Consider the following 13276-nt stretch of genomic DNA (forward strand, 5'->3'; position numbering starts at 1 on the left):
TGACTGAGTGACTCAGCAATGATAAAATATTATCTCAGTTCATAATGAATGTACAGTGCATAGGGGAAAGTGGGAGAAAAGTATTTTAAAAATTTGATCGAGCTTAGCTAATAAAATTAGCAGTGGTAAATGTTGTTTGAGGGAAGAACATAATGAATTATGAATTAGGAAATTTTCCTCTTATGTGAAAGGAAAAAGTCAAAAGTCACAGAACATTCTCATGAGTAGACATATTTATTTATCTATAAACTGTTCATTTTCTGTCAATCTACTTCCATTTTAAGAGTTTGTGGGGTTTCCATGATGGCTCGTGGTAAAGAATGCTGCCAATGCAGGAGACATGAGTTCAATTCCTTGTCTAGAAGGATCCCGCGTGCGTCAGAGGAACTAAGCCCTTGCACCACAACCATTGAGCCTGTGCTCTAGAGCCTGGGGTCCACAGCTGCTGAGCTCACGCTCTGCCACTACTGCAGCCCATGACAGGAGAAGCCGTTGCGAGGAGAAGGCCGTGCACCGCACCCAGAGAGTGCGCCCCGCTCACCGCAACCAGAGCAAAGACCGTGCAGCAGCAAGGACCCAGCACAGCCCCACCCAAGGAAAGAGCCTGTGCAAGAACAGCCGAAGCCCACTCCGTGTTGTCCCTCCCCACCCCGTGGCCTGAGCAGTGGGCGCTGCAGGCCAGCCCTCGGGGGCACTAAGGAGTGGGCAGCGAGCCTGCCTGCCCGCCTGTGGACTAGGCCACCACCTCAGATGGAGCCGCGCTGCACCCAGGTGCTGACGTCACCCATTCACGTGACGTCCTCGTTGGTCAGAGCCTGCTCACTGCCACCTGCCTTTCCCTTTTAATCTCTTCAGAGTGTGCAGACGTGGCGATCAGGCACGACCTCCCGAGTGTTCACAGGAAACTGTGCCGCGCTCGGGCAGAACTGGCCGGGTGAGCACCCGCCATCAGACCCACCGACTGAGCTCCCTTTGTGCCGGGATTGGGTCGTCTCCAGAATGCAGGGGAGAGTCTGTGTCACACAGACCGATGGGGAGAAGTTCACAGGAGTCTTGGCTCCTGGACGCTGCCTGGGGATGGCTAGTGGAGGCTCCAGGAGTGAAGCGGCCGACCACAGGAGCGGCGGCAGCAAACCGCCGCACACCCCGCTGGCGAGGGTTCCTGGAGGACGCAATGGTGATAGAGCTGGGTTTTCAATGGCAACAATGGCATGAGCTGTGGACAGAAGTTTCTCCCAGGTTCTCTTCGGATTCCTAATGTAGACGACCTCACTTTTCCTTCTGCAGATGTACTGTTCCACTGGGAAGTAAAGGTTGGTGCGACCTAAGTGGGAACGGGATGATGTCCCCCCTCATTTGCCGGACATCAAGGACCCAGAATAGTGTAAAAGATTCACTTTAACTTATGACAAGAATCCTGACAGTGCCATATGGACCACTGTCTGGGTAGTGTGGAAAAAGCCTGAGAAGATGTTTTAGAGAAGCCAGATATTCTTTCTGATAAAACAGACTTGACTTTCATTCAGTTGTTAGAAATAACACGATGAGCTTTCCTCTTTAGAGGTTTAACATTTTTTATAATGTTTCGACATTTACGAAAAATTTATAATACATGTACAAGGTTTAAGTACCTAAAAATATAAAATATTTCATATTATGTTTTCCCTCCTACCAGTTCCCTTCTTGTGAAAGCTCTGCTGCTTTCACGGTCAGTCATGGTGTTTCATTTCCCAGGAATCTTTCCAGAGTTTTGAATTTTTTAAAAATTATTTATTTGGCTGTGCCAGGTCTTAGTTGTGGCCTGTGGGACCTTTTCCATGGGAACTCTTAGCTGTGGCATGTGGGGCCTAGTTTCCTGACAAGGGATTGAACTCAGGCCCCTACAATTACAGTGCAGAGTCTTAGCCACTGGACCAGGAGAGATGTCCCAGAATGTCATTTATGCAGACACAAGCGACTATGAATATCTGTTTCTTCTTCATTCTACATGGTGTTGCTAGTGGTAAAGTTCCCACCTGCCAATGCAGGAGACAGAAGAGACTTCGGTTCAATCCCTGGGTCTGGAAGATCCTCTGGTGAAAGAAATGGCAATCCACTCTAGTATTCTTGCCTGGATAATCCCCATGGGGTAGAGGAGCCTGGTGGCCTACAGTCCACAGAGTCACAAAGTGTCAGACATGACTGACTGACTTAGCTCATAACCACATTTAAAACCATAAATAGTAGTATACTGTGCACAATGTTTTATTATATCTTGCTTATGGTCAGCTGACAATATCTTGGGGAAAACTCTCTCTTGGGACACTATTTTCTGCAAATCAGTCCACTGAATGGATGAGGTACTATAACACACTTTACTGGTACACATTGGAATAAACACTAATATTCAATTAGATCTTGGCATTACAAAAAACAATGTAATGTATAACCTTAGCCTATATTATTCCACTGCAGGAAAATGTATAAATTTGTAATGCATTGAATAATGTTCAACGTTCATGTGGGACTGAGAATCCTCACCAGGCAGAGTGAAGAAACCTTTTTGAATATGTGGGGCAGTCAACCAAGGCACAAAAAATGCATGTATTCGAGCTGAAACTGAAAAAAATAAGAAAGGAAGAGAGAGAGTTATGAAACTAATCACAAGCCTTAAAATAGAGGGCACATATACTTGTACTAACAATTACAAGTACAAGTACTAACTTAACAATAATCCTGAAAAGTGTTTGTTATGCAAGTAACCATTGCCTACCAGGAAAAAAATAAACATCTTCAGAAAACATAAAAATAAAACAAACAAAAGCATTTATATCACCCAGGAAACTTTAAGACATTTAAGGGTCCTGTGTCAGACAGCAGGTCTGATGTATATTTCATACTACTTCATACCCACCCATAAAAAATGAATGTAAACCCCTTTATACACACTTCAAATGTTTTAGAATATTCAAGAAATTTACTGCTTTTTGGAAAAATATGAATTGTCAAGACCATTATTTAAAGCAATTAAAATAAAAGAAAAATGAGCAAGGAAGGCTATAAAATAAAAATTTTTGAGAATTACTTCTGAAAATCATGTAAAAGCTATGCAAGCAAAGAACAAGTGGCTACAAAAGTACCACATAGTTTTAGAGAATCAAGAATAGAAGAACAGAAGACATCTGTATTTTGGGAATATATTTTAATCCTGCTGTCAGAACTTGACATAAGTGACAAAAAACAAAAGCACACACCAATTTTACCAACAATTCTTGGCCTCAAAGTCCTTTCTATTAAATGCTAATAAATGATATATGAACATTTGCAGAGAAATTCTCCATCTCTAAAAAATTTAGGTGTACTCACAATTTTTGTTCTTTTAAAATAAGTCAAGTTGTGTATCCTAAGAAGTGCTTGCTCCAAAAGACATGGAATATACCTAAAATGGAAAACTACTCAGCCATAAAAGTGAATGAAATAATGCCGTTCACAGCAACATGGATGAATATGGTGATTTCATATTAAGCGAAGTAAGTCAGATAGATAGAAAAAGACAAACATCGTGTGATATCACATATGTGGAATATTGACAAGATACAAATGAACTTATTTACAAGACAGAAGTAGGGTCACAGACATAGAAAACAAGCTTATGGTTACCAAAGAGGAACACGGGGAATGTGGGGAGAGGTAAATTAGGAGTTTGGGATCAATATGCACACACTACTGTATATAAACTAGGTGGACAACAAAGACCTACTGTATAGTGCAGGGAGCTATACTCAATATCTTGCAATGATCTATAATGGGAAAGAATCTGAAAGAATATATAGTCTCTCAAAGAGACATGTCCAACTCTTTGGGACCCCAGGGTCTGTAGCCTGCCAGGCTTCTCTCAAAGGAGGGGTCACAAGAGCTGGACACAGCAGAGGGACTAATATTACACCCCTACTACTATGCTCGTTCTTAGCCAACTGGAGAAAGACACGAACGCCTTATCAGTGCCGCATTAAGTTTTGCTCTAAGATGCCTGCCCTATAGGGAACAGTTTGAACATATTCTGAATTTGAGTTGTGCTTGCAAGTAACTTTGTGAGGACAAACAGCTGGCGGATGGAGGCACGGCACCCAGAGGATCCTAACCAGGCAGGAAAACAGACACACTTAACACACAATAAAATAGCAAACTGACCGAGGGCATTGCAGCCAGTCATACTCCTTCGTTCTCCACTTGTCCACACGTAATTGTATACAGACTGCTGTAATTCTTGGCTACTATAAAATAGAGTGTATTAATAGGAAATTTGAGACATAAAAGGGCAAAAAGATCAGGAGACAACTGTCATTGAAAAGAGGGTTAATGGCTTACAGCTCCCAAGTAGACGGACAGGCCACGCCACTGGGTCCCATGGGAAAGGACCGGAGTTGTCCAGAGAGGGAGGAAGGGGGGTTCAGTACATGGACAGTTACTGTGACTCCTCAGGAGGCAACAGTGCGTGGGGTGTTCAGGTTCAGAACTGACTAGTGAATGTGGTGCTAGCGGCTATCATAGCTGCCCAGCTCTGGTGAAAAGGGAAGGGGAAAAGAGGCCCGGAGCCCAGCTAAAATGTCACCTATTCAGAGACAGGCCGGTAGTCCTGGAAGGCAAGCATAATATCCAGGATGGGAGAGCAAACAAACATACATGTCACACACCAAGAAGGAAACCAACAGTCATCCTCCTCCAGGAGGGAAATCTGCTTATTCGTTAAGTTATAGTGCGTTTTGAGCCCCTAAATTGGAAAGATGCCTCTAGAAGTCAACTTGTGTAATTAAAGTAGAAAAAGAAAATGAAAATGAGCAAAAATAAAAATAATGAAATGAAGAGAAAATGCAAAAAAAAATTAAAAATGAACGAAAACGCAAAAAGAAAAAAAAAAAAAGAAGAAGAAGAAAGAAAGAAAAAGACAACTAAGATGGAAAAGGAGCTGAAGAAATGAATCCAAAGTTGCAGCGAGACTATGGCTTTCTGGAGAAGCTCGGTTTGGACCATGAACAAAAGCCCTGAAGGGAGAAAAGCATCTGTGCCACACTCGTGGCATCATTTGTTTCTAGGACCCTGAACGCTAGAAGTGTGGCTAGTGGTAAAGCATAGAAACTGAAGTGGACCTCAGTGGAGGGCAAAGTTGAGGCAAGAGTTTATTGCTGTCCGGGGAGGGGTTGACCTCAGGCAGGGGACTGGGGTGGGGAGATCCCTCTGGGATAGAGGGTAGGTGGACAGACATGTTTCCACAAGTGTGTTAGAATCTGAAGGGTGAGCCCACGGAATTCCTCCCCAGCCCACATGTGTGTGCTGAACTTGGAAGTGACTCTCTAGTGGGCAAGGCTGGAAGGCCAAAGACACTCCGAATCATTTCATCCTGAGCCCTTGGTCCAGGGCCAGATCAGAAGTGCGTGCGGGGCTTCGTCATGGGGAATTCCCCGAGCAAAGTGTGGGTGGTGGGATGTCGGGAGTGGGAGTGAGCACGCCCTCGGATGCCTCAGCCAATGAGGAGCTTGTGCGTGCGGGGGTGGGGCTGTGGGAAAGCCATCAAAGGCCCGAGGGGGCGGGGCCCAGGCCCTTTGTTGGAGAAGCACCATCTGAGGGAAGGAGGCTTCCAGGAGCAGCTGCAGGAAGGAGATGGAAAGACTCGTGGGCCTTGTGTGCAGAGACCCGGGGCTGCTTCTGCGCACGGGGGTGGGGCGTGTCGGTCTCCCTTCAACGTCTTACCCAGAGGGCAAGGTTGTCGGCCCAGCGCAGATGGTGTGGATGCCCTAGGGTAACCCTCTGTCCCGGAGGGGCCGTACCGGAGTTTGGGCGGCCCCAGCGGCGTGACTTGGTCCTGGGTCGGCAGGGGTGTTGCCTGGCCACCAAGTCGCCCAGAGTTGGAGGGGGCTGTGGGGGGGTCGGGGCTGGGCTTCAGAATCTGGGAATACCTGCTACGTGAATGCAGTGCTGCAGTGTCTGAGCCACATGCTGCCCTTGGCCAGCTGACTGGTATCCCAGCAGCACGCCATCCTCTGTCCGACCCACAGTTCCTGTACGCTCCATGCCATGGGAGCTCACATGACCCAAGCCATCCTTCACCCGGGAGAGGTGATCCAGCCCCACAAGGACCTGCTGACGGGCTTCCACAGACACCAGCAGGAAGATGCCCACGAGTTTCTGATGTTCAGTCTGAATGCCATGCAGCAAGGCTGCTTGAGTGCATCCCAGCCGTCGGGCCATCCCTCCGAGGACACCACCCTCATCCGTCAGATATTTGGTGGGACTTGCCACCAAACACCACTGCCTCGGTGTTTCAGACACGTGCGACCCTTATCTGGACATTAGCGTGGATATCACAGTGGCTCAGAGTGTGGAGCAAGCTCTGAGAGAGCTGGTGAAGCCCGAGAAGCTAGACTCTGAAAATGCCTAGGACTGTGGTGTTTGTCTCCGGAAGGTGCCTGCCACCAAGAGGTTGACTTTGCACAGCACGTCCCAGGTCCTGGTGCTGGTGCTGAAGCGGTTCACACAGGTGAGCGGGGCCAAGAGGGCTCACGAAGTGTGCTATCCCCAGAACCTGGACATGCAGCCCTACAGGTCTGAGCAGAAGGCAGGGCCACTGGGCTACGTGCTCTATGCTGTGCTGGTGCACTCCGGGTGGAGTTGCGAGCAAGGACACTACTTTGCTTATGTGTGAGTGGGCAACGGCCAGTGGTATAAGATGGACAATGCCAAGGTGAGCTCCTGTGACGAGAGTGCTGCCCTGAGCCAGAGCGCCTACGTCCTCTTCTACTCCCGGGAGGGTGCGTGGCAAGGTGGTGCTGGGGGAGGGGCAGCGGTTCCCCTCTCACGCAGTCGTGATTTACCAGTCCAAACACGGAGGAGGGAGAAACTGCAAGCTGCCTGGACAGGAGCATGATCGGATCGACCGTCCCAGCACGGACAGCCCGCCTCCGGGCCCGACGAGCAGTGGTAACGGCCCTTGTGCCAGCGGGAGGGCCCGAGCGACCAAGAGGAAGAACAAGAAGCCGCGGCCATCTCTGGGGCTGTGGAGGTAGGTAGGCTCGGAGACACATGCATGCAGAAGCCAGCGCACACTCTGCGTGCGGCACGCCCTGTGTGACCCACCAAGAGTTCCGGCGAGGAGTGAGTTCCTCTCGGTGGTGTGGCTGGTGCGACCTCCTGGAAAGAGGCGGGGCCTGCAGTGTGCCCGGGGCCACGCTGTTCACCTGAATCCTGCTGAGCTGCCTAGCTCTCGAGGGCTGCCTCTGCTGGGAAGTGACTGAAGAGGATGGTGTGCGTGACGGGGTCTGAGCACGGTCCGAGGTCCTCGCGCTTCTGCGCGGGTGGGAGAGTCCTCTCTGGATGGGACGTTGGGTGTGGGTTTGCCTTTCTTTCCCCGTCTGCATTCTCTGGCCGCACCGCTGGCCTCTGGTGAGTGACGCGGTAGGGAGATGCCTCACAGTCTGCCCACAGCCAGCCGAGCAAGGAGATGATCTCCTGAGCCCTTCGGGGGCCGGGAGGAGCGGGTGCGGGTCTGTGAATCGTGTCCTTCTGGCCGGTCAGCCTCTGCAAAATGCCCCAACCATCGAGCAGGGTCCGGGGAGGAGATGGGCGACAAGGCTCTATGGGTGGAATGTCCTTAGGAGGCGTAGTGCTACTTCGGAAAGAGACCTTCGGCAGGAAAGACGAGGGGATCTGTTCGTCACCGGCGGGAGGCTCGTGGGCAGAGTTGCCTGGGACTCCATTTCCGGTGCAAGGAGTCTGCTGCAGAACCTCCAAGTGCCAAACGGGAGAAGCGACACACCGTGCCCTGAGCACCACCACCAGCACCACCGGCACCAACACGACGGCGAGGGGAGAAAGGCAACCCGTCGACTCCGAAAGAAACTTCTCCACCAGCGTGGCACAGGTGCCTAAGTGGGGATGGCTCATGCAACCGTCCATTTCTGAAAGCAAAGGTCCTCCCCGCACTGAGGAAAGACCCAAGCCTGCCCTAGATGGTGAGAGCAAGACAACTGGGCATGCGACTTAGCCCATCCTATCTGTCCGTCAGTTGTCTGGTCCCGTTTGACCCCAGACAAACGCCGCTGGACGCGATGAGACGTGGCCGGCCTCTGAAGTGTCTGGGGCGGTGGGGAAACTGTCCTCTCCTAGCTGCTTTCCCGCCTGCCTCGTGATCCCGCGACATGGTGGAGGGGCGCGCGAGGACCCTTATCGATCCCCTCTTGTGGTTTCTTTCTTTCTCTTGGTTGCCGGCTTCAAACCCAAAGCCCTGCATCAAACGGTGGATCTGGAATTTGTGATTTAGCATCTCAGACCTAGAGGGCCAACTGTGCCTCCTGACCAGGCTCGGCGGCTTGGCAAGGAACAGAGAACTTTCCGCTGGCGTTCTCCCCCGCACGGTTACCTACAGTGCACCGTGCCCTCCACCCGTAGAGAGGACAAAGAATGATGAGCAGTATCTTCCCCCAAGAACACGAACAAGCGTGCCGTGGTCGAGGAAGTCGAGCCACCTACAGGCCACCCTCATTATCACCACCAATCTTCCTCCGCCCCAAGGCCTCAAATGGACTTACTGCTTGCCCCATCCACACCCTCTGGAGAAGAAGGAGAAGGAGAAGGAGAAGGAGGTGCAAAAGGAGAAGAATGGTGATTGGAATGGTGTGGTAGAGGGAATGGGAAGGTCGCCTGGTGCTGAGGCAAATGCGTGCAAAAGAGAGACAAACGCTGGCTGATCTGGCTTCTCTGTGCCATGGGAAGGAGGCAAAAGGACAGCAAGGTTGTGAGCACGTGGGTCATAAAGCACAAAGCGATAGGGTCCTGGGATGGGATGGGTCAGCGGGAGGTGGCAGGGGTGCAAGAGGCTAAGGAAGAAAGCGGGGTCACGGCCGTCTTTTCCTAGTTAGGATCAACGCAGTCAACACGTCAGCTATGGGAAACCCGTGGACTGTGGAAGGCCCGTAGTGCTGGAAGGCAAGCATAATGTACAGGATGGGAGAGCAGACAGACATACATGTCACACACCAAGAAGGAAACCAGCAGTCATCCTCCTCCAGGAGGGAAATCTCTTTATACCTTAAGGTATAGTGCATTTTGAGCCCCTAAATTGGAAAGATGACTCTACAAGTCAACTTGTGTAATTAAAGTAGAAAAAGAGAATGAAAAGAAGGAGAAAATAATAATAAATTGGGCAGAAAAAAAAAGAACTAATAAATGAAGGAAAAAGAAAAAAAAAAGAAGAGGTAAAAGAAAGAAAAGGACAACTAAGATAGAAAAGGAGCTGAAGAAATGAATCCAAAGTTGCAGCGAGACTACGGCTTTCTGAAGGAGCTTGCTTTGGACCATGACCAACGGCCCTGAAGGGAGAAAAGCATATGTGCCACACTCGCGGCATCTTTTGGTGCTAGGACCCTGAACGCTAGAAGTGTGACTAGAGAGAAAGCATAGGAACTGGAATGGACCTCAGTGGAGGACAAAGTTGAGGCAAGGGTTTATTGTTGTCCGGGGAGGGGTTGTCCTCAGGCAGGGGTCTGGGGTGGGGAGACCTCTCAAGGGGAGAGGGTAGGTGGGCAGACATATGTTTCCACAAGTGTGTTAGGATCTGAAGGGTGAGCTCACGGAATTCCTCCCCAGCCCGCTTGTGTGTGCTGAACTTGGAAGCCCTGCAGTGACTCTCTAGCGGGCAAGGCTGGAAGGCCAAAGGCCCCCGAATCATTTGCATCCTGAGCCCTTTGGTCCAGGGACAGATCGGAAGTGCGTGCGGGGCTTCGTCATGGGGAATTCCCCGAGCAAAGTGTGGGCGGTGGGATGTCGGGAGTGGGAGTGAGCACGCCCTCGGACGCCTCAGCCAGTGAGGAGGTTGCGCTTGCGGAGGTGGGGCTGTGGGAAAGCCATCCAAGGCCCGAGGGGGTGGGGCCCAGGCCCTTTCTCGGAGAAGCACCGTGTGAGGGGAGGAGGCGTCATCGTGCAGCTGCAGGTCGGAGATGGAAAGACTCGTGGGCCTTGTTTGCAGAGACCCGGTGGCTGCTTCTGCGCACGGGGGTGATGCGTGTCCATCTCCCTTCAACGTCTTACCCGGAGGGCAAGGATTTCGGCCCAGCACCGCTGGTGCGGATGCCCTTCGGGGACCCTCTGTCCCTGAGGGGCCGCCGCCGGCGGTTGGGCGGCCCCAGCGGGGTGACTTGGCTCCTGGGTCAGCAGGGCTGGCGCCTGGCCATCAAGTCACCCTGAGTTGGAGGGACCGTGGGGGGTCGGGGCTGGGCTGCAGAATCCGGGGAACACCTGCTAAGTCAATGCAGCGCTGCAGTGTCTGAGCCACACGCCGCCCCTGGCCAGCTGGGTGGTGTCCGAGCAGCAGGCCACCCTCTGCCCGGCCTGCGCCTCCTGCACGCTCTGTGCCGTGCGAGCTCACGTGACCCAAGCCCTCCTTCACCGGGGAGAGGTGATCCAGCCCTGCAACGACCTGCTGGCGGGCTTCCACAGACACCAGCAGGAAGTCGCCCACGAGTTCCTGATGTTCACTCTGAATGCCATGCAGCAAGGCTGCTTGAGTGCATCTCAGCCGTCGGGCCATCCCTCCGAGGACACCAGCCTCATCTGTCAGATCTTCGGCAGGACTTGGAGGTCTCAGATCCAGTGTCCCCACTGCCTCGGTGTTTCGGACACGTTCGACCCTTATCTGGACATCAGCCTGGATATCACGGAGGCTCAGAGTGTGGAGCAAGCTCTGAGAGAGCTGGTGAAGCCCGAGAAGCTGGACGCTGAAAACGCCTATGACTGTGGCGCTTGTCTCCGGAAGGTGCCTGCCACCAAGAGGTTGACTTTGCACAGCACGTCCCAGGTCCTGGTACTGGTGCTGAAGCGGTTCACACAGGTGAGCGGGGCCAAAAGGGTCAGGAAGTGCGCTATCCCCAGTGCCTCGACCTGCAGCCCTACACGTCTGAGCGGAAGGCAGGGCCACTGCGCTTCATGCTCTATGCCGTCCTGGTGCACTCCGGGTGGAGTTGTGAGCGAGGACACTACTTTTCTTACTTGCGAAGGGCAACGGCCACTGGTATAAGATGGACGATGCCAAGGTGAGCGCCTGTGACGAGAGTGCTGTCCTGAGCCAGAGCGCCCACGTCCTCTTCTAGTCCCGGGAGTGTGCGTGGTAAGCCCGTGCTGGGGGAGGGGCAGCGGCCCCCCTCACAGCCGACCCCACACACCCCGGGGAAACTGACCCCGCCGGCCCCGGGGAGCTCGTGGGAGACGCCAGCGGCAGAGCTCCTGGGTTGCAGGTGTCCCCGGGGGACACAGAGGTCGAAGCAATCAGCTTAGAGCAGTGGAGACGCCTCCAAGAGCACAACCGGCCGAAGCCGGCCTTCGGCGTCCGGAAGATCCAGTCAGCGATGCCTGCCGGCGCAGTCGTGATTCACCAGTCCAAACACAGAGGAGGGAGAGACGGCAAGCTGCCTGGACAGGAGCACGATGGGCTCGACGGTCCCAGCACCGACAGCCCGTCCCCGGGCCCGACTAGCGTTGGCAACGGCCCTTGTGCCAGCAGGAGGGCCCGAGCGACCAAGAGGAAGAACAAGAAGCCTCGGCCATCTCTGGGCTGTGGCGGTAGGTAGGCTCGGAGGCACATGCGTGCAGAAGCCCGCGCACACTCTGCGTGCGGCACGCACTGTGTGACCCACCAAGGTGTGGCTGGTGCAGCCTCCTGGAAAGAGGCGGGGCCTGCAGTGTGCCCGGGGCCACGCTGTTCACCTGGATCGTGCTGAGCGGCCGAGCTCGCGAGGGCTGGCTCTGATGGGAAGTTACTGGAGAGGATGGGGTGCGTGACCGGGTCTGAGCACGGTCTGAGGTCCTCGCGCTTCTGCGGGGCTGGGAGAGTCCTCTCTGGATGGGACGTTGAGTGTGGGTTTGCCTTTCTTTCCCCGTCTGCATTCTCTGGCCGCACCGCTGGCCTCTGGTGAGTGACGCGGTAGGGAGACGCCTCACAGTCTGCCACAGCCAGCCGAGCAAGCAGATGATCTCCTGAGCCCTTCGGGGGCCGGGAGGAGCGGGTGCGGGTCTGTGAATCGTGTCCTTCTGACCGGTCAGCCTCTCGAAAACGCCCCAACCATCGAGCAGGGTCCGGGGAGGAGATGGGCGACCAGGCTCTATGGGTGGAATGTCCTTGAGAGGCGTAGTGCTACTTGGGAAAGGGACTTCCGGCAGGAATGACTCGGGTATCTGCTCATCACCGGCGGGACGCTCGTGGGCAGAGCTGCCTGGGGCTCCATTTCCGGTGTAAGGAGTCTGCTGCAGAACCTCCAAGTGCCAAACGGGAGAAGCGACACACCGTGCCCCGAGCACCACCACCAGCACCACCTGCACAAGCACGACGGCCAAGGGGAGAAAGGGAACCCCTCGAGTCCCAAAGAAACTTCTCCACCAGCATGGCACAGGTGCCTAAGTGGAGATGGATCATGCAACCGTTCATTTCTGAAAGCAAAGGTCCTCCCCGCACTGAGGAAAGACCCAAGCCTGCCCTAGACCATGAGAGGAAGACAACTGGACATCCGACTCTGCCCATCCTATCTGTCCGTCAGTTGTCTCGTCCCGTTTGACCCCAGACAAACGCCGCTGGACGCGATGAGACGTGGCCGGCCTCTGAAGTGTCTGGGGCGGTGGGGAAACTGTCCTCTCCTAGCTGCTTTCCCGCCTGCCTCGTGATCCCGCGACATGGTGGAGGGGCGCGCGAGGACCCTTATCGATCCCCTCTTGTGGCTTCTTTCTTTCTCTTGGTTGCCGGCTTCAAACCCAAAGCCCTGCATCAAACGGTGGATCTGGAATTTGTGATTTATCATCTCAGACCTAGAGGGCCAACTGTGCCTCCTGACCAGGCTCGGCGGCTTGGCAAGGAACAGAGAACTTTCCGCTGGCGTTCTCCCCCGCACGGTTACGTACAGCGCACTGTGCCCTCCACCCGTAGAGAGGACAAAGACTGATAAGCAGTATCTTCCCCCAAGAACATGAACAAGCGTGCCCTGGTCGAGGAAGTCGAGCCACCTACAGGCCACCCTCATTATCACCACCAATCTTCCTCCGCCCCAAGGCCTCAAATGGACTTACTGCTTGCCCCATCCACACCCTCTGGAGAAGAAGGAGAAGGAGAAGGAGAAGGAGGTGCAAAAGGAGAAGAATGGTGATTGGAATGGTGTGGTAGAGGGAATGGGAAGGTCGCCTGGTGCTGAGGCAAATGCGTGCAAAAGAGAGACAAACGCTGGCTGATCTGGCTTCTCTGTGCCATGGGAAGGAGGCAAAAGGA

At 53.2% G+C, this 13276-nt stretch overlaps 2 pseudogenes; both read left to right on the forward strand.

Annotated features, from left to right (window-relative positions):
* The first annotated feature begins 303 nt into the window (after window positions 1-303).
* LOC136152889 (ubiquitin carboxyl-terminal hydrolase 17-like protein 6) lies at window positions 304-7040 on the forward strand (annotated as a pseudogene).
* Window positions 7041-9968: 2928 nt separating this feature from the next.
* On the forward strand, window positions 9969-11117 carry LOC136152952 (ubiquitin carboxyl-terminal hydrolase 17-like protein 6; annotated as a pseudogene).
* Window positions 11118-13276: the final 2159 nt, after the last annotated feature.

This window comes from Muntiacus reevesi, chromosome 1, assembly GCF_963930625.1.
Source record: "Muntiacus reevesi chromosome 1, mMunRee1.1, whole genome shotgun sequence".
Lineage (NCBI taxonomy): Eukaryota > Metazoa > Chordata > Mammalia > Artiodactyla > Cervidae > Muntiacus > Muntiacus reevesi.